Consider the following 18,841-nt stretch of genomic DNA (forward strand, 5'->3'; position numbering starts at 1 on the left):
CAGTTCTCAAAAAAGGGGTAAAAGGATAGAGGGAGACTAAGAGTGAAAAAGAGGGAAATGGGAGAGTGAAAAAGAGGGAAATGGGAGAGTGAAAAAGACGGCTAGAGAAAGGATTAGAGGGATAGCGATTGGCTGGGCTGGACAACCGCTAAAATACTGTTCTCATGAACAACTAGCAATCAACATTATCATCATGAAGAGGCCTGCTTTATTACACATGGCTGAACCCATTATATTAAAACACATGATGGAGAAAGATATACTATTGTTTACCCTACTAGCCCTTCTCCCTATTCAGCCACCACACAATAGACATCCCCTGTCCTGCATGATTGCACCATTCATTATAAATGACGGGGGCCTGATTATTTTCATGCTATGGCTCTTTGGATTGATCTACTACATTGTCGTTGGCCTAATGAAAAAACACCCCCATGTATTTTTAATGGAGTCTCTTTGTATGGGAGATGGTGGGGTCCATAGAGTGAGTCTGGTTGAGGTTAGTGATAGCCAAGCGTAGCGGTAGCTAGTGTAGTGCTGTAGTGCATGACTGGAGTGCCGTCCGGTTAGCGTAGAGTTAGAGCAGCGCTAGCAAAGGAGAAGGGAAGCTGGCTTCAATACCAGCCACTTTGACAACATCAAGATCTCTTTACTGTGATAAGACTGTGATTTTGTCATCTAGAAGGCTGATATCTATGCCGTTGGGAAGATCATTGGTGGAGTCGAATGCATCAGCTGATCTGATTCCCACAACTAAAGAGTCCAGCAGCTGTTTCTGTTTATGTCCTGGCTATGATTGACTGCATTTTCCATCATACTGAACAGCACACGTCCACTGTCAGCGTCTAAAATGAAGAGAAATCATTTAAAACAGAAAAAATATGGTAACCTTGGATGTCAGGATACTGTATAGGATTTTCCCCACAAGAGGGCATCGTTAGCTTGTATTGAGTGTGTGTTCTCTGCGCACAGTGGATATCCAGGCCATGCAGGTTGGAGCTATTAACACACACAGACACACACTTAGTCTCTTCACTCGGGGAAAAACCAGGGACATCACATCGGTGCGACAGCTGAAATGGTTTCCAAACCAAATGAAAAGGAGAGGGATGCCAGTGTAGCCTACATGAGTCACTGTGGGGATGCTGTCCTTAACCCAGTCCTTTGATGACATACATGTAGGCAGTCCTACTGTACCAACCCTGAATGCAGGTATATTAATGGAACACACACATACACGCAGGCACACAGACGCAAATACTAATATTTCCTTGATGCTAATCTGTGACATTTCCTTGATGCTCATCTGTGTCCTCATCTGTGATAAAAAGAGAGCGAGAGAGAAGAAAGAGAGACAAAGACAGAGAGAAAGAAAGGAAAGACTGAGGGGTAGTCTGACCAGTTGGTTGGTTGGTTACTGGAAAGCTTGCCAGTGAGCGGTGAGTGCCCACAGATGAGATCTGAGGAGATAAGAAGAGTAGACATCTTCCACTGACCCAGTTACTCAGCTGTGAACGCTACGTGGCTGTCGCTAACACTAACTAGTGCTAGCCATCGTGTCTGTCTGTCTGTCTGTCTGTCTGTCTGTCTGTCTGTCTGTCTGTCTGTCTGTCTGTCTGTCTGTCTGTCTGTCTGTCTGTCTGTCTGTCTGTCTGTGTGTCTGTGTGTCTGTCTGTGTGTGTGTGCACTGTTTCAGATAACCAGCGCTAGCCATCAACCTCAAACCCATAAACTCCAAAGACAGGAGCACCACTGTAAATCATGACTGATTCCAAAAGACAGGGGAAACCTACAATGTGGGGACATCCCCATCGCCTACAGACTACAAATAGAAACCCAGCTGTAGGCCTGACAAACTTGGGCCAGCACAGCAAAGGAAATGTAGTTTTAACAGTAGTCATAAAATATAACATTCTATGGGGTTAGTGAATGCTTGTTTTGAGAATTAAAACACTTGAATCAGAGTATGGTTATCTGAGCATTTTAAATGTTGGTTATTTAGCAGACGCTCCCCTTACCAGAAGTGAACTGTATAGTAGTGTATTCATCTGAAAGCAGCTATGAGAAGACAACTTATCCAGAGTGACTTATATAGTGTATTCATCTGAAAGCAGCTATGAGAGAGACAACCTATCCAGAGTGACTTATAGTTAGTGTATCATCTGAAAGAGCTATGAGAGACAACCTTATCCAGAGTACTTATAGTTAGGTATTCATCTGAAAGCAGCTATGAGAGACAACCCTAATGATCCAGAGTGACTATATTAGTGTATTCATCTGAAAGCAGCTATGAGAGACAACCTTATCCAGAGTGACTTATAGTTAGTGTTATTCATCTGAAAGCAGCTATGAGAGACAACCATCCAGAGTGACTTATCAGTTAGTTATTCATCTGAAAGCAGCTATGAGAGACAACCTTTTATACCAGAAGTGACTTATAGTTAGTGTATATCATCTGAAAGCAAGCTATGAGAGGACAAACCTTATCCAGAGTTAACTATATAGTTAGTGTATTCATCTGAAAGCAGCTTATGAAGACAACCTGTATCCAGAGTCACTATAGTAGTGTAGTATTCATCTGAAAGCAGCTATGAGAGACAACCGCATTTCACAGTCAGAGCAAGCACATTTTCTCCTCAATAAGTAGCTATCGGCAAAGGAAAGGGGGATACCTATTCAGAATGTATTCAACTGAAATGTGTCTTCCGCATTTAACCCAACCCTCTGAATCAGAGGGGAACAGWGCCTTGCTCAGGGGCAGAACGGCAGAGTTTTACCTTGTCAGCTCAGGGATTCGATCCAGCAACCTTCCGGTTACTGGCCCAACGCTCTAACCACTAGGCTACCTGCAAAGACAGTGCTAGTAAGAAAAGACAAGTGTGAGTGTTAGTTCAAGAAAGGCAAGGGTGTTCCTTTTTTTCTGTACTACTGGTGAGGTATTGCAGATAAAGAAAACCCAAGTACTGTACTGTATTTACATGTATTTACAACAGTAGAAGCCAGTAGTAGAGCTTTAAGCAAGAGAGTTTGATTCATACATCCATGTCCATGTTTACTGKGCTAAATGTGTTCCTGTGTCATGTTGTTTTCCGCTAGGTTATGTCCTGACCAGTGACTGTACTATAACTGTCTGACTAAATGTGCAAAAGAGCTGTTGCCACAAATTCAACACAGGGTTAGTTAGACCGTGCCCACCTGTATGTGTGAGTGTGTGGTTTCAGGTTCCAGCACTGCAAGCAGCTAGCTGTCTAGAGCATATCGGACTGTTAGCTGAAGATGCCCATCAATATACCTAATTTAAAAATTGGCCTGGACCCTTTTACTACACGGAGCCCTGCTGATCCATCACGACTGGTCTGCCGACGTAACCGCACGAGGGGTCTACAACAGACTTCTTCCGTCGCGACGTCCCTCTAAGGCCCTTCTGCTAGCTTGCTAACCCCGGCCTGCTAGCTGTCTGAATCGCCGTGTCACCATCCCGCCTAGCTACTCACTGGACCCCTATGATCACTCGGCTACGCAGGCCTCTCCCTAATGTCAATACGCCTTGTCCATTGCTGTTTTGGTTAGTGATTATTGCCTTATTTCACTGTAGAGCCTCTAGCCCTGCTCAATASGCCTTAGCTAACCCTTTAGCTCCACCTCCCACACATGCAGTGACCTCACCTGGTTTAAATGATGTTTCTAGAGACAATATATCTCTCATCGTCACTCAATGCATAGGTTTACCTCCACTGTATTCACATCCTACCATACCTTTGTCTGTACATTATGCCTTGAATCTATTTTACCGTGCCCAGAAACCTGCTCCTTTTACTCTCTGTTCCGAACGTACTAGACGACCAGTTCTTATAGCCTTTAGCCGTACCCTTTTATCCTACTCCTCCTCTGTTCCTCTGGTGATGTAGAGGTTAATCCAGGCCCTGCAGTGCCTAGCTCCATTCCCATTCCCCAGGTGCTCTCATTTGTTGACTTCTGTAACCGTAAAAGCCTTGGTTTCATGCATGTTAACATTAGAAGCCTCCTCCCTAAGTTTGTTTTACTCACTGTTGCTGCTTGCTATAGACCACCTTCTGCCCCCAGCTGTGCCCTGGACACCATATGTGAATTGATTGCCCCCCATCTATCTTCTGAGCTCGTGCTGCTAGGTGACCTAAACTGGGACATGCTTAACACCCCGGCCATCCTACAATCTAAGCGTGATGCTCTCAACCTCACACAAATGATCAATGAACCTACCAGGTACAACCCCAAATCTGTAAACACAGGCACCCTCATAAATATCATCCTAACCAACCTGCCCTCCAAATACACCTCTGCTGTCTTCAACCAGGATCTCAGTAATCACTGCCTCATTGCCTGCGTCCATAATGGGTCTGCGGTCAAACGACCACCCCACATATCACTGTTAAACGCTCCCTAAAACACTTCAGCGAATAGGCCTTTCTAATCGACCTGGCCCGGGTGTCCTGGAAGGATATTGACCTCATTCCATCAGTAGAGGATGCCTGATTATTCTTTAAAAGTGCTTTCCTCACCATCTTAAATAAGCATGCCCCAATCAGAAAATGTAGAACCAGGAACAGATATAGCCTCTGGTTCACTCCAGACCTGACTGCCCTTGACCAGCACAAAAACATCCTGTGGCATACTGCAWTAGCATTGAATAGCCCCCGCGATAGGCAACTTTTCAGGGAAGTTAGGAACCAATATACCACAGGCAGTTAGGAAAGCAAAGGCTAGCTTTTTCAAACAGAAATTTGCATCCTGTAGCACAAACTCCAAAAAGTTCTGGGACACTGTAAAGTCCATGGGGAATAAGAGCACCTCCTCGCAGCTTCCCACTGCACTGAGGCTAGGAAATACTGTCACCACCAATAAATCTACGATAATTGAGCATTTCAATAAGCATTGTTCTACGGCTGACCATGCTTTCCACCTGGCTACCCCTACCCAGGTCAACAGCCCTGCACCCCCCACAGCAACTTGCCCAAGCCTCCCCCATTTCTCCTTCACCCAAATCRAGATAGCTGATGTTCTGAAAGAGCTGCAAAATCTGAACCCCTACAAATCAGCCAGGCTAGACAATCTGGACCCTCTCTTTCTAAAATTATCCGCCAAAATTGTTGCAACCCCTATTACTAGCCTGTTCAACCTCTCTTTCGTATCGTCTGAGATTCCCAAAGATTGGAAAGCTGCCACGGTCATCCCCCTCTTCAAAGGGGGAGACACTCTAGACCCAAACTGCTACAGATATATATCGATCCTACCCTGCCTTTCTAAGGTTTTCGAAAGCAAAGTTAACAAACAGATCACCGGCCATTTCGAATCCCACCGTACCTTCTCCACTATGCAATCTGGTTTCCGAGCTGGTCATGGGTGCACCTCAGCCACGCTCAAGGTCCTAAACGATATCATAACCGCCATTGASAAGAGACAATACTGTGCAGCTGTATTTATCGACCTGGCCAAGGATTTTTACTCTGTCAATCACCACATTCTTATCGGCAGACTCAAGAGCCTTTGTTTCTCAATTGACTGCCACGCCTGGTTCACCAACTACTTCTCAGACAGAGATCAGTGTGTCAAATCAGAGTGCCTGTTGTCCGGACCTCTGGCAGTCTCTATGGGGGTACCAGGGTTCAATTCTTGGGCCGACTCGCTTCTCTGTATACATCAATGATGTCGCTCTTGCTGCTGGTGATTCTCTGATCCACTTCTACGCAGACGACTCCATTCTGTATAGTTCTGGCCCTTCTTTGGACACTGCACTAAATGCATGCTCTTCAACCGATCGCTGCCCACACCTGCCCGCCCGTCCAGCATCACTACTCTGGACGGTTCTGACTTAGAATATGTGGACAACTACAAATACCTAGGTGTCTGGTTAGACTGTAAACTCTCCTTTCAGACTCACATTAAGCATCTCCAACCCAAAATWAAATTTAGGCTTGCTATTTTGCAACAAAGCATCCTTCACWYATGCTGCCAAACATACCCTCGTAAAACTGACTATCCTACCGATTCTTGACTTCGGCGATGTCATTTATAAAATAGCCTCCAACACTCTACTCAACAAATTGGATGCAGTCTATCACAGTGCCATCCGTTTTGTCACCAAAGCCCCATATACAGATCTCAACCCCATAGAAAATCTTTGGAGGGAGTTGAAAGTCAGTGTTGCCCAGCAACAGCCCCAAAACATCACTGCTCTAGAGGAGATCTGCATGGAGAATGAAGCCCAAAATACCAGCAACAGTGTGTGAAAACCTTGTGAAGACTTACAGAAAACGTTTGACCTCTGTCATTGCCAACAAAGGGTATATAACAAAGTATTCAGATAAACTTTTGTTATTGACCAAATACTCCACCATAATGTGCAAATAAATTCATTAAAAATCCTATAATGTGATTTTCTGGATTTTTTTTCTCATTTTGTCTGTCATAGTTGAAGTGTACCTATGATGAAAATTACGGGCCTCTCTCATTTTTAAGTGGAGAAACTTGCACAATTGGTGGCTGGCTAAATACTTTTTTGCCCCACTGTACTACCACCCCACTGTGACCTCTATGCTCTCGGTTGGCTGACCCTCACTTCATATTCGTTGCCAAACCAACTGGCTCCAGGTCATCTATATGTCTTTGCTAGGTAAAACCCCGCCTTATCTCAGCTCACTGGTCACCATAGCAGCACCCACCCATAGCACGCACTCCAGCAGGTATATTTCACTGGTCACCCCCAAAGCCAATTGCTCCTTTGGCCGCCTTTCCTTCCAGCTCACTGCTGCCAATGACTGGAAAGAATTGCAAAAAATCACTGAAGCTGGAGACTCATACTCCCTCACTAACTTTAAGCACCAGATGTCAGAGCAGCTCACAGATCACTGCACCTGTACACAGTCATCTGTAAATAGCCCACCCAACTACCTCATCCCTATACTGTTATTTATTTATTTATTTATTTTGCTCCTTTGCAGCCTAGTATGTCGACTTGCACATTCATCTTCTGCACATCTATCACTCCAGTGTTTAATTGCTATATTGTAATTATTTTGCCACTATGCCTATTTATTGCTTTACCTCCTTATCCTACCTGGTTTGTTGACTGCTTGGCTAGCCCATATTCATTCACTCTACGTACGGTATGCAACACCCAAAGCCACCGAGCAGCAAACCAGGCTAACAAGCTACCTACCCTTCAAATAGACCACAATATAACAGGCTAAGGGTTTCAACTGCTAATACAATCCAATATAGCTGACGAATCAACAGATCACAAGATCTTTGGTCTGAAACAAAACCACGAGCTAGCCTGGATTCTACACTAAATATCCCTTGACTATTGTTTCAATGGAGCAATATTTAGTCAGTGTGTATTCCAGGCTACAAACAAGTTATAAAGTGAGCCTGGAATCCTCACTAAATATTCCTTAGTTCCTTGCTATTATTTCAACAGAGCAATATTGAGTGTAGATTCATTCCAGGCTACAAATGAGCTACAGTTAGTCTTACCCAGACTCTTCCAGGCTAACAGATAATTCGTTTAGACTTGTGATTCTCTGACTCGTCCTAAGTGCACTTCCTGACAAAGCGCATGCAGACCCAGCTGACAGGTGATGCGGGTTGATGTAGAAAATAATCACTTCATGTTTCGGGTGAGTCGACAGGTTGGCTTGGAAATCAAAAGGACTCTGGTGCAGAGTCAAAGTCAGTTCAGTTCAGTTCATGCAGATAGGCTCCTAACAGTCAGACCTACATACTAGCCCAGGTAGGCTCAAGCTGCACTCATACACACACAAACAGGGATCTGAAATAACTTTGTTTATACACAGTCAAGTCGTTAAATGTCCAGTGCATTAAAAAACATGATTTGTCTGTGTTTTATATACATGTAACTACCAAAATAATGTTAACACTTGAGTAAATCCGTGGGGCGACGCACAATTGGCATAGCGTCGTCCGGGTTAGGGAGGGATTGGCCGGTAGGGAGGGTTTGGCCGGTAGGGATATCCTTGTCTCAGTATGTAAAAAATAAATAAATAAATAAAAAATAAAATAAATGTTATAAAATGTATGCACTCTACTGTAAGTCGCTCTGGATAAGAGCGTCTGCTAAATGACTAAAATGTAAATGAAAAAAAAATGTAAATGAGGGATACAAAGTAAGTTTGGTTCCTGAGTTAATTAAGCAATTAACATCCCATCATGCTTAGAGTCATATATAAAAATGCTAGGCAGGCCATTATTTTGGCCACCATGGCTGTGCCCTCATAGGTTGACAACGCCCCCATCCACAGGGCACGAGTGATACCTGAAAGGTTTGATGAGCATGAAAACAATGTAAACCATATGCCTTGGCCATCTCAGTTATCAGATCTCAAACCAATTGAACACTTACAGGGGAGTCTGGAGTGGCGCCTGAGACAGCATTTTCCACCACCATCAACAAAACACCAAATTATGGAATTTCTTGTAGAATGGTGTCGCATCCCTCCAATAGAGTTCGAGACACTATGAATATATGCCAAGGTGCACTGAAGCTGCTCTGGCTCGTGGTGGCACGATGCCCTATTAAAACACTATGTTGGTATTTCCTTCATATTTCCACACTATGCGGTTGGATTAATACTGTGACATTGTGAAAATGGTTTTAATGTCCTTTTAGTGTAAGAGCTGTTTGAAATGACCCCCTGAAATTTCTGAGTGGGAAGCTTTCCGCTTCCCACTCAGGCCACTCCCAGACAGTCCTGGCAAAATTCTTAGTTGATAAATTGCGCCTTGCTAAGCAGCTATGTTAGTTTATTTTTTACCATTTTAATTGGAATCAACCCAGTAAGATAATTGTTACCCAGACATGATTTCATATTGAGATAAAAATGGCTGCATTGGGCCTGTAAGTATGTAGAGTCCACAATACTTACTATTCAAATGTAATTTTCCCTGAAACTCAATTCATCCTCCGCCGTCCTTCCCTCGGTCACTGTGTCTGTCGGTCTGTCTTTTAATATACCATTGATTACCCTTGATCCAGTCGGCCATTTTGTCTGGCCTCCAGGCAGACAAACCGAGGTGCTGATTGGACTCTCACCCAAAGGAAACAGGCCATTGATTGGAGGGGCTGAAAAGGGCGAGGTCACTTTCATTACAGAGACAGGCCTTGCCCTGATTACCCACACTACTATGGTTTTAAAAGCCTTGGAACGGTGTTATCATTGGCTCGAAGCAGTTTCCATCATGGTTAAATCCATGATGGGTGCACGTGCAGAAGTGCACACATTAGGAGAAGGGTAGATAATCGGGACCATCTAGTACCAAGAGAAGTCATTCATAGGGAACATCTACTGTGATATATTCTCTTCACTGGGATTGCCAATAATGTTCATATAGAGTAATATTGGGTATTTATTAAATCTTATTTGTGTATGACTGTAAAATACTACTGACTAATTAAGGAAAATATATGCAGAGTAATACATACAGTAGGTGTTTACATTATATAATGACAGGAGCATATGGAGCCGCAAGCTGCCCAGTTACGCAAGCCTAGCAGACGAGCCAAAGGCCTATGCTTGCTTCGAGGCAAGCAACACTGAACCAGTATGAGAGCACCAGCTGTTCCAGACGACTGTGTGATCTCGCTCTCGGTAGCCGATGTGAGTAAGACTTTTAAACAGGTTAACATTAAAAATGCCGCAGGGACAGACGGATTACCAGGACGCGTACTTAGAGCATGCGCTGACTAGCTGGCGGGTGTCTTCACTGACATTTTCAACCTCTCCCTGACCCAGTCTGTATTACCTACATGTTTCAAACAGGCCACCATAGTCCCTGTGTCCAAGAACTCCAAGGTAACCTGTCTAAATGACTATTGCCCAATAGCACTCACATCTGTAGCCATGAAATGCTTTTAAAGGCTGGTTATGGCTCACAACACCATCATCCCAGACACCCTGGACCCACTCCAATTCGCATACCGCCCCAACAGATCCACAGATGACGTAATCTCTATTGCACTCCACACTGCCCTCTACCACCTGGACAAGAGGAACACCTATGTTAGAATACTGTTCATTGACTACAGCTCAGCGTTCAACACCATAGTGCCCTCCAAGCTCACCACTAAGCACAGGACCCTGGGACTGAACGCCTCCCTCTGCAACTGGATCCTGGACTTCCTGACGGGCCGCCCCTCAGGTGGTAGGGTAGGCAGCAACACATCCGTCACCCTGACCCTCAACATGGGGGCCCCTCATGGGTGCGTGCTTTGTTCCTCCTGTACTCCCTGTTCACCCACGACTGCATGACAGCGCACGACTCCAACACCATCATTAAGTTTGCTGACGACACGACGKTGGGAGGCCTGATCACCGACGACGATGAGAACATCTATAGAGAGGAGGTCAGTGACCTGGCAGTGTGGTGCCAGGACAATCTTTCCTTCAACATCAGCAAGACAAAAGAGCTGAAAGTGGACTACAGGAAACGGAGGCCTGAGCACTTCCCCCATTGTATTTATTCCTTGTGTTATTATATATATTTTCTTAAGTCTCTGTATTGTTGGAAAGGGCACGTAAGTAAGCATTTCACTGTTAGTCTACACCTGTTGTTTATGAAGTATGTGACAAAAAATTGGATTTGATTTTTTTTATGACACTGACATGCTGTTGAAGACACAAGGTTACTTGACATGGTATATTCTCTATTCATAATCAGTCACATGCTCAGACTTTGTGCTCAGAATAAAAAAAGTATGTCAGCATGAAGCACCATTGTTTCCACAACACACTAATCACATCAACAAGACAAGCAAACAAGACCACTTCTAAGCCGGAATGTCAAAATACAAATGAGACATTAATACAAGTTTGAAGGCAGACAGCCACACATCATCTATAGAGCATGCAGGCCCATGTTCCCTCCTTTGCCTTGAACAACCAGCTCAGCGGGAGACCTGGGTTATGTGATGAGAATGCAGAAGGTTTTTATGTGGAGACTGTCATATCATACTGATGTCAGGGATGCGTCTCAAATGGCACCCTATACCCTATTTATGTGCCCTCTTGTGAAAAATAGTGCACTATATAGGGATACCATTTGAAAGGCAGCCCTGACATCAGTATGATTTTCAGCATAAACAACCTTAGTATTCTCTTCACATACAACCCTGCTCAGAAAGACCTTCTGACTCACACTGGGTGTCTCAACTGGGCTGGCAATGCAGACCATCACACGCGTAACGATTCAGATTCCCAACGTCTCCAAAACCACTAAACTGGTCTTGCGGTCATGATACAGAAGACGTATGATCCAGAATGAGCAGATTGATGAATACATAGCATGCTGGCTTCTTTTGACAAATATGAGCATTTCATAATTTAACAAAAGCCTCATTCATGAAATCATGTTTAAATCAGAGAGAAAATACAAGCCCTTCAGTTCAGAATCTTCTCCTATAGTTACTATAGCTTTGGTAATACACACACAGACACACACACACTCCGGCACATGGAGATAAAAAATCCATCACCATGGTAACCTTTTGATCAAATGCATTGCCTCCTACTAGATGAGATGCAACATACATTATGTATGGTGCAACATGAAAATGCGCATGATGAGGATGAGGATGATATTGAGAAGGATGAAGATGCATGTTAATGTAGACCTAGGTTTGTTATGTCATTAATTAACACGATGTTCACACCAGATGCTGTATGTAGCGACACAACAAATGGCTAAATGCATTTCATTTCGTGTCATTATTTCAATCCCTCTGCTTCGTGTCTCCACATTAAAAACATCCTATTTGGGAGGAAAGAGGATTAAACTGTTATCTGATGTATTTTTCCAGAACAGAGAAAAAAGTGATGTGAAGGGGGAGGGCAAACCAGCTTTAAATCTCCTTCATTCCCTAAGACCGTCTCTGTCACGGTCTCTCTCTCTCCGTCTCTCTCTCTCCGTCTCTCTCTCTCCCAGTCTCTCTCCCCGTCTCCGTCTCGCTCTCCCCGTCTCCGTCTCGCTCTCCCCGTCTCCGTCTCGCTCTCCCCGTCTCTCTCGCTCTCCCCGTCTCTCTCGCTCTCCCCGTCTCTCTCGCTCTCCCCGTCTCTCTCGCTCTCCCAGTCTCTCTCGCTCTCCCAGTCTCTCTCGCTCTCCCAGTCTCTCTAAATCTCTTCCCCTCTCTCCTGTCTCATATGACACACCACTGTAAACTGAAGGAAATACCCAGTTCAACATCCACCTTGACTGTTAGTTGACTAACACACATTTTATGTCAACTTAATTCATGTTGAGGACTGTCCCTGCCATTGAATGTCAAAACGAGTTAAAACTAAACAGAAATGGTTTGTGTTGATGATGAGATCACTTTTCTGCACTGCTGCAAACCCTTTTCAAAAATGCTTTCCCCCTGACTCAACCTAACATCAGTCTTCGCCAGTCTAGAACACTGAACAGCTCAGCATCTGATGGACTGACTGAGCGACAACACAGACAGATTGACTTCAATGAGTCATGATGCTGTGAGCGATATGGCGCCCAGTCTCACTCAGTGCCCCCTCTGACTTCCTGTCCCTCTTCCTGCTTCCTGCCTGACAGCCAGTCAGAGCGTAGCAGGTGGTGGAGGGGGGGTGTCTGATGGACTGACTGACTGATGTCTCAGACAACTGATTTATATGAGAGGAGAAGTCAGGAGGAAAACAGACAACCCAGTTAGCACATTTGGCTCCTTGGAAGTTGTGGGAACATATGTTTTTCTTTTCACATTGGTTGTGGGAATGAAGCCATACATTTCCTGACCAGTAAAATTGAATGTTTTTTAAATGTTCTGAGAACAGAAGTGAAAAAAATGTGCCTAGTCTGGGAACGTTTCTTTTTAGGTTGCAGGGAGGTTCTGAGAACATTTTACTAAGGTTCCTTGAAAGTTTTCCTGGGAGGTTTTAGTAAAGCTCTGAGAACAAAAATGATAGGCTATTTAGAGGTTTTTGAATAACTTCCTTAAAACTTTCACTGAATGTTTCAATAAGACTTTTAGTAACCCTGCTAGCTTTATTTTGGGTTAACTTTTTGAACTGTAAGCACAGATAGGACACATGGAAATTACAGGGTAACTCTCAACCCCAATTTCAGTCATTCAGGTGAGAAGTTGTGGGTGAAGGGACTTGCTCAAAAACATTCATTTTGGGGGTGGGTGAACGTAGTTGTACCTGATCAACACTTTCTCACTAAAGCATACTTACCAGAAGTCCACTGTCACGCTCTGATAATAAAAGTATGTGCATCACGAGCAAATACAGCTCAGTGGTACCGCACCGAATTCCTGACATCTATTGCCATTTGCGGTGTAAATTCTATCCCCCATGGGTGCAAAAAAATCGTTGAAATATGGACTCACATTTATTGCGGTATTATGTTGGGAAGAAAAGTGCAATCATCACCTTGAAAAGGAAGATTAGGGGCTCAATTCCATACAACCCGCACTGCAGTATTTACACAAGTAGCACTTTTTCCAACGTTCAAATTAACTCACAGATTGGTCTTGGGTACTGTATAAAAACCTACAACTACTACCAGGGTGACCCCTCTCACAGGTATGCTTTAACTTTTCAGAATTAGAAGTGTAAATAAAAACATATCTGCCCCATGTAGGATTAGGAACTCCTATCCATTGTACTATGAGCCAACTGTCTTAGCAGACTGCCACCAATCAGTCATAGTGGTTATGGAAAAAGTACAACTTGTTGACATGACCATCATTGTCATCTATTTCTTGTTATGATGGATTTAGCTATTAATATGAACGTATAATCCTCATAGCCTACATGTCTTTTCTTCGTAAAAGTACATAGATGTGTATGAAACGGTAAGTAAAAACTAGTATTTCGTCATCTGCTTGTGAATAGTAAAAGCAGCACAAACGCAATAATGGCATTATAATAACTATAAGTGTCGATATGACTGCGGTCAAAAATGGTCTATTGTTGTCAGTTATTGGAAACATTTCTGGCCTCGCTCGTGCTTACAGTATGGTGTGCGTCTTCACACAACAGTTGGATCTCATTTAGCTGTTATCCCTTGTCCAACACTTCCCACAAACAAGTTGCTTGCAGTTTAAACTGGTGTCGTTGGTTCTGTTCCGATTGCATCTGCCCACCTTGCAGTTTCTCCTCCCCGGGAGCTGTGCGCAACTTGGGTTGCACAATGGCGTTAGCTCATATGTCTCCCATACSGCTCGTGAGCCTGACTCATGATGAAGTCTCTCCTGCTCATGGTGTTGTTAATGCACTGCTTGAACAACACGTGTGCGTTAATAGCAGCCAAGTCAAGCATGTTGTAGTGTCTGATCCGAAACATTATCTGACACTCACTCACCTGCTGCCCGATATGGATATTTTCACAGATATGGAAAGCCATTCAGCATGAATCAGAATAATAACCATCAATGATGTCACCGTCCATTTCTTCCCCGCCATCTGRKTCGTTTTTATTCCTATCTTCTAGCAATACTAATGCAGCATATGCATCCATTCCTCTTGGTCTTGCCATTGTAAATTACGCACGATCTCACTGTGTAGCCTACTCCAAGTCAGCCTAGAGAAGACTAACAACACTGCCTGGATTCGGTGGACTGATATAGGGTACACCGTTTTGAGATTATATTTAGAATATATTAACAATTGGTGATTACATAATTATGCATTGTTCGCTTCCTCTCATTCATCATTCTTTACTTCATTTATTTAATCTGTTATATGTGTGAAATTTGTTTCTGTATAGTTTAGGTTCAGTTTTGAAGCAATTATCGCGGTGATTATCTGGGCACCGCACATTCAACTATCCCGAGAAGGAGCGGAACAGGCCGGGGGAAATCATTCAAAAAGTTACATGTCATCCTAAAACTGGTTATAACTCCAGTTCTGTTTGTGATATTAAGATTCTAACAACGACTGTGTTATATAGACCCATTTAGGAAAAGTTAAGGACGAGGGGGACATGACTTTAAAAATGGCAGAGTAATTACATTTTTTTATTCGTTTTAAGTCATTATGACGCTCTCTGCATTTCTAGTTTTAATATACACTCACGTTTATCGGGTACACCTCCCCATTCACAAAAATGGATCGCTCCWAGACACAGTAGCCTGGCTTGCWATATAAAGCAGGCAGATAGGCATCGAGTCACTCAGTTACTGTTCAATTGAACGTTAGAATGGGCAAAACTAGAGACCTAAACAACTTTGAGCGTGGTATGATCGTCGATGCCAGGCGCGCCAGATCCAGTATCTCAGAATCTGTAGCCCTACTGGTCTTCTCACGCACGACAGTGTCTAGGGTTTTTTGAGAATGGTGTGACAAACCAAAAAATATCAAGTCAGCAGCAGTCCTGTGGGCGAAAACGTCTTGTTGATGAGGTTAGGGTTGTTGAAGTCGGAAGTTTTCATACACCTTAGCCAAATACATTTAAACTCAGTTTTCACAATTCCAGACATTCAATGCTAGTAACAATTCCCTGTCTTAGGTCAGTTAGAATCACCACTTTATTTTAAGAATGTAAAATGTCAGAATAATAGTAGAGGAAATTWGTTATTTCAGTTTTTATTTCTTTCATCACATTCCCAGTGGGTCAGAAGTTTACATACACTCAATTAGTATTTGGTAGCATTGCCTTTAAATTGTTTAACTTGGGTCAAACGTTACAGGTAGCCTTCCGATTCGGTGGACGATATAGGGTACACCGTTTTGAGATTATATTTAAGAATATATTAACAATTGGTGATTACATAATTATGCATTGTTCGCTTCCTCTCATTCATCATTCTTTACTTCATTTATTTAATCTGTTATATGTGTTGAAATTTGTTTCTGTATAGTTTAGGTTCAGTTTTGAAGCAATTATCGCGGTGATTATCTGGGCACCGCACATTCAACTATCCGAGAAGGAGCGAACAGCCGGGGGAAATCATTCAAAAAGTTACATGTCATCCTAAAACTGGTTATAACTCCAGTCTGTTTGTGATATTAAGATTCTAACAACGACTGTGTTATATAGACCCATTTAGGAAAAGTTAAGGACGAGGGGGACATGACTTTAAAAATGGCAGAGTAATTACTTTTTATTCGTTTTAAGTCATTATGAAGCTCCTGCATTTCTAGTTTTAATATACACTCACGTTTATCGGGTACACCTCCCCATTCACAAAAATGGATCGCCCTAGACACAGTAGCCTGGCTTGCAATATAAAGCAGGCAGATAGGCATCGAGTCACTCAGTTACTGTTCAATTGAACGTTAGAATGGGCAAAACTAGAGACCTAAACAACTTTGAGCGTGGTATGATCGTCGATGCCAGGCGCGCCAGATCCAGTATCTCAGAATCTGTAGCCCTACTGGTCTTCTCACGCACGACAGTGTCTAGGGTTTTTTGAGAATGGTGTGACAAACCAAAAAATATCAAGTCAGCAGCAGTCCTGTGGGCGAAAACGTCTTGTTGATGAGGTTAGGGTTGTTGAAGTCGGAAGTTTTCATACACCTTAGCCAAATACATTTAAACTCAGTTTTCACAATTCCAGACATTCAATGCTAGTAACAATTCCCTGTCTTAGGTCAGTTAGAATCACCACTTTATTTTAAGAATGTAAAATGTCAGAATAATAGTAGAAATTTGTTATTTCAGTTTTTATTTCTTTCATCACATTCCCAGTGGGTCAGAAGTTTACATACACTCAATTAGTTATTGGTAGCATTGCCTTTAAATTGTTTAACTTGGGTCAAACGTTACAGGTAGCCTTCCGCAAGCTTCCCGCAATAAGTTGGGTGAATTTTGGCCCATACCTCCTGACAGAGCTGGTGTAACTGGGTCAGGTTTGTAGGCCTCCTTGCTCGCACATGCTTTTTCAGTTCTGCCCACAAATTTTCTATAGGATTGAGGTCAGGGCTTTGTGATGCCACTCCAATACCTTGACTTGGTTGTCCTTAAGCCATTTTTCCACAAATTGGAAGTATGCTTGGGGTCATTGTCCATTTGGAAGACCCATTTGTGACCAAGCTTTAACTTTCTGACTGATGTCTTGAGATGTTGCTTCAATATATCCACATCATTTTCCTCCCTTATGATGCCATCTATTTTGTGAAGTGCACCAGTCCCTCCTGCAGCAAAGCACCCCCACAACATGATGCTGCCACCCCCGTGCTTCACGTTTGGGATGGTGTTTCTTCAGCTTGCACGCCTCCCCCTTTTTCCTCCAAACATAACCATGGTCATTATGGCCAAACAGTTCTATTTTTGTTTCATCAGACCAAAGTGCAGTTGCAAATCGTAGTCTGGCTTTTTTACGGCGGTTTTGGAGCAGTGGCTTCTCTCTTGCTGAGTGGCCTTTCAGTTATGTCGATATAGGACTCGTTTTACTGTGGATATAGATACTTTTGTACCTGTTCTCCAGCATCTTCACAAGGTCCTTTGCTGTTGTTCTGGGATTGATTTGCACTTTTCGCACCAAAGTACATTCATCTCTAGGAGACAGAACGTGTCTCCTTCCTGAGCGGTATGACGGCTGCCTGGTCCCATGGTGTTTATACTTGCGTACTATTGTTTGTAGAGATGAACGTGGTACCTTCAGGCGTTTGGAAATTGCTCATAAGGATGAACCAGACTTGTGGAGGTCTACAATTTCTTTTCTGAGGTCTTTGCTGATTTCTTTTGATTTTCCATGATGTCATGCAAAGAGGCACTGAGTTTGAAGGTAGGCCTTGAAATACATCCACAGTACACCTCCAATTGACTCAAATGATGTCAATTAGCCCATCAAAAGCTTCTAAAGCCATGACATAATTTTTCTGGAATTTTCCAAGCTGTTTAAAGGCACAGTCAACTTAGTGTATGTAAACTTCTGACCCACTGGAATTGTGATACAATTAATTATAAGTGAAATAACTTCTGTAACAATTGTGAAAAATGACTTGTGTCATACACAAAGTAGATGTTCTAACCAACTTGCTAAAAATATAGTTGTTGACAAGAAATTTGTGGAGTGGTAAAACTAGTTGAAAAACGAGTTTTATGACTCCAACCTAAGTGTATGTAACTTCCGACTTCAACTGTACACAACCCGCAGAAGCAACACCAACACACGCACACGCAAAGAAAAACTGTTCAGTTTATGGCACTCTTCATTTTCTTCTTTGACTTTCCCCTTGAAAAGACGCTCCTCCACAGTCCTTCAAAACCAAAACAAACAAGTGTCAACAACAATAGAAATAGAAGCTACATAGTGTTCCTTTAAAGAGGAAGAGAGCCTGTCTGCCTCTTCTCTCTCCCTCCCTCGCTCTCCCACCCTCCCTCTTCCCCTCTCACTCTCTTCCCCTCCCTCCCTCTCTCCCTCTGCTTCTCTCTGTCTACCAGACGGTCAGACAGGCAGCCTCTGAGAGAAGCTCAGTAGCCGTGACCTTGAGATGTGATAGCGAGTCAGCAAGGCTAATAAAGGGACATAAAGGAGAGACGGAGGTATGGAAATGGAGGGAAGGAGGGGAGAGGATGCAGAAAATAGATGGAGGAAATGGAGTGAGCAAATGAAAGGATAGAGGGGATGGGGAGAGGAGATGGAGGTAATGGAGAGAAGAGATGGAGGAATGGAGTGAGCAGATGGAGGATAGAGGGATGGGGAGAGGAGATGGAGTATGAGAGAAGAGATGGAGGAATGAGTGGATGGAGTGAGAAGGAAGGCGATAGAGCGGGATTAGGATGGCGTGAGGAGCGGAGAGAAGAAAGGAGGACTGAGGAATATGGAGAATACCGCTAGAAGCGAGTATGAGCAGATGGGAGCATAGGGATAGGGCATAGAGGGAGGATG

At 43.4% G+C, this 18,841-nt stretch overlaps 1 protein-coding gene across 1 annotated transcript in view; it reads right to left on the bottom strand.

The window, feature by feature from the left end:
- The window catches only part of LOC111977944 (calcium-activated potassium channel subunit alpha-1a), a 270,409-nt gene that overhangs the window by 121,684 nt on the left and 129,884 nt on the right, over positions 1–18,841 (bottom strand). The window lies entirely within an intron of this gene.

This window comes from Salvelinus sp. IW2-2015, linkage group LG18 (assembly GCF_002910315.2).
Source record: "Salvelinus sp. IW2-2015 linkage group LG18, ASM291031v2, whole genome shotgun sequence".
In the NCBI taxonomy this organism is placed as follows: domain Eukaryota; kingdom Metazoa; phylum Chordata; class Actinopteri; order Salmoniformes; family Salmonidae; genus Salvelinus; species Salvelinus sp. IW2-2015.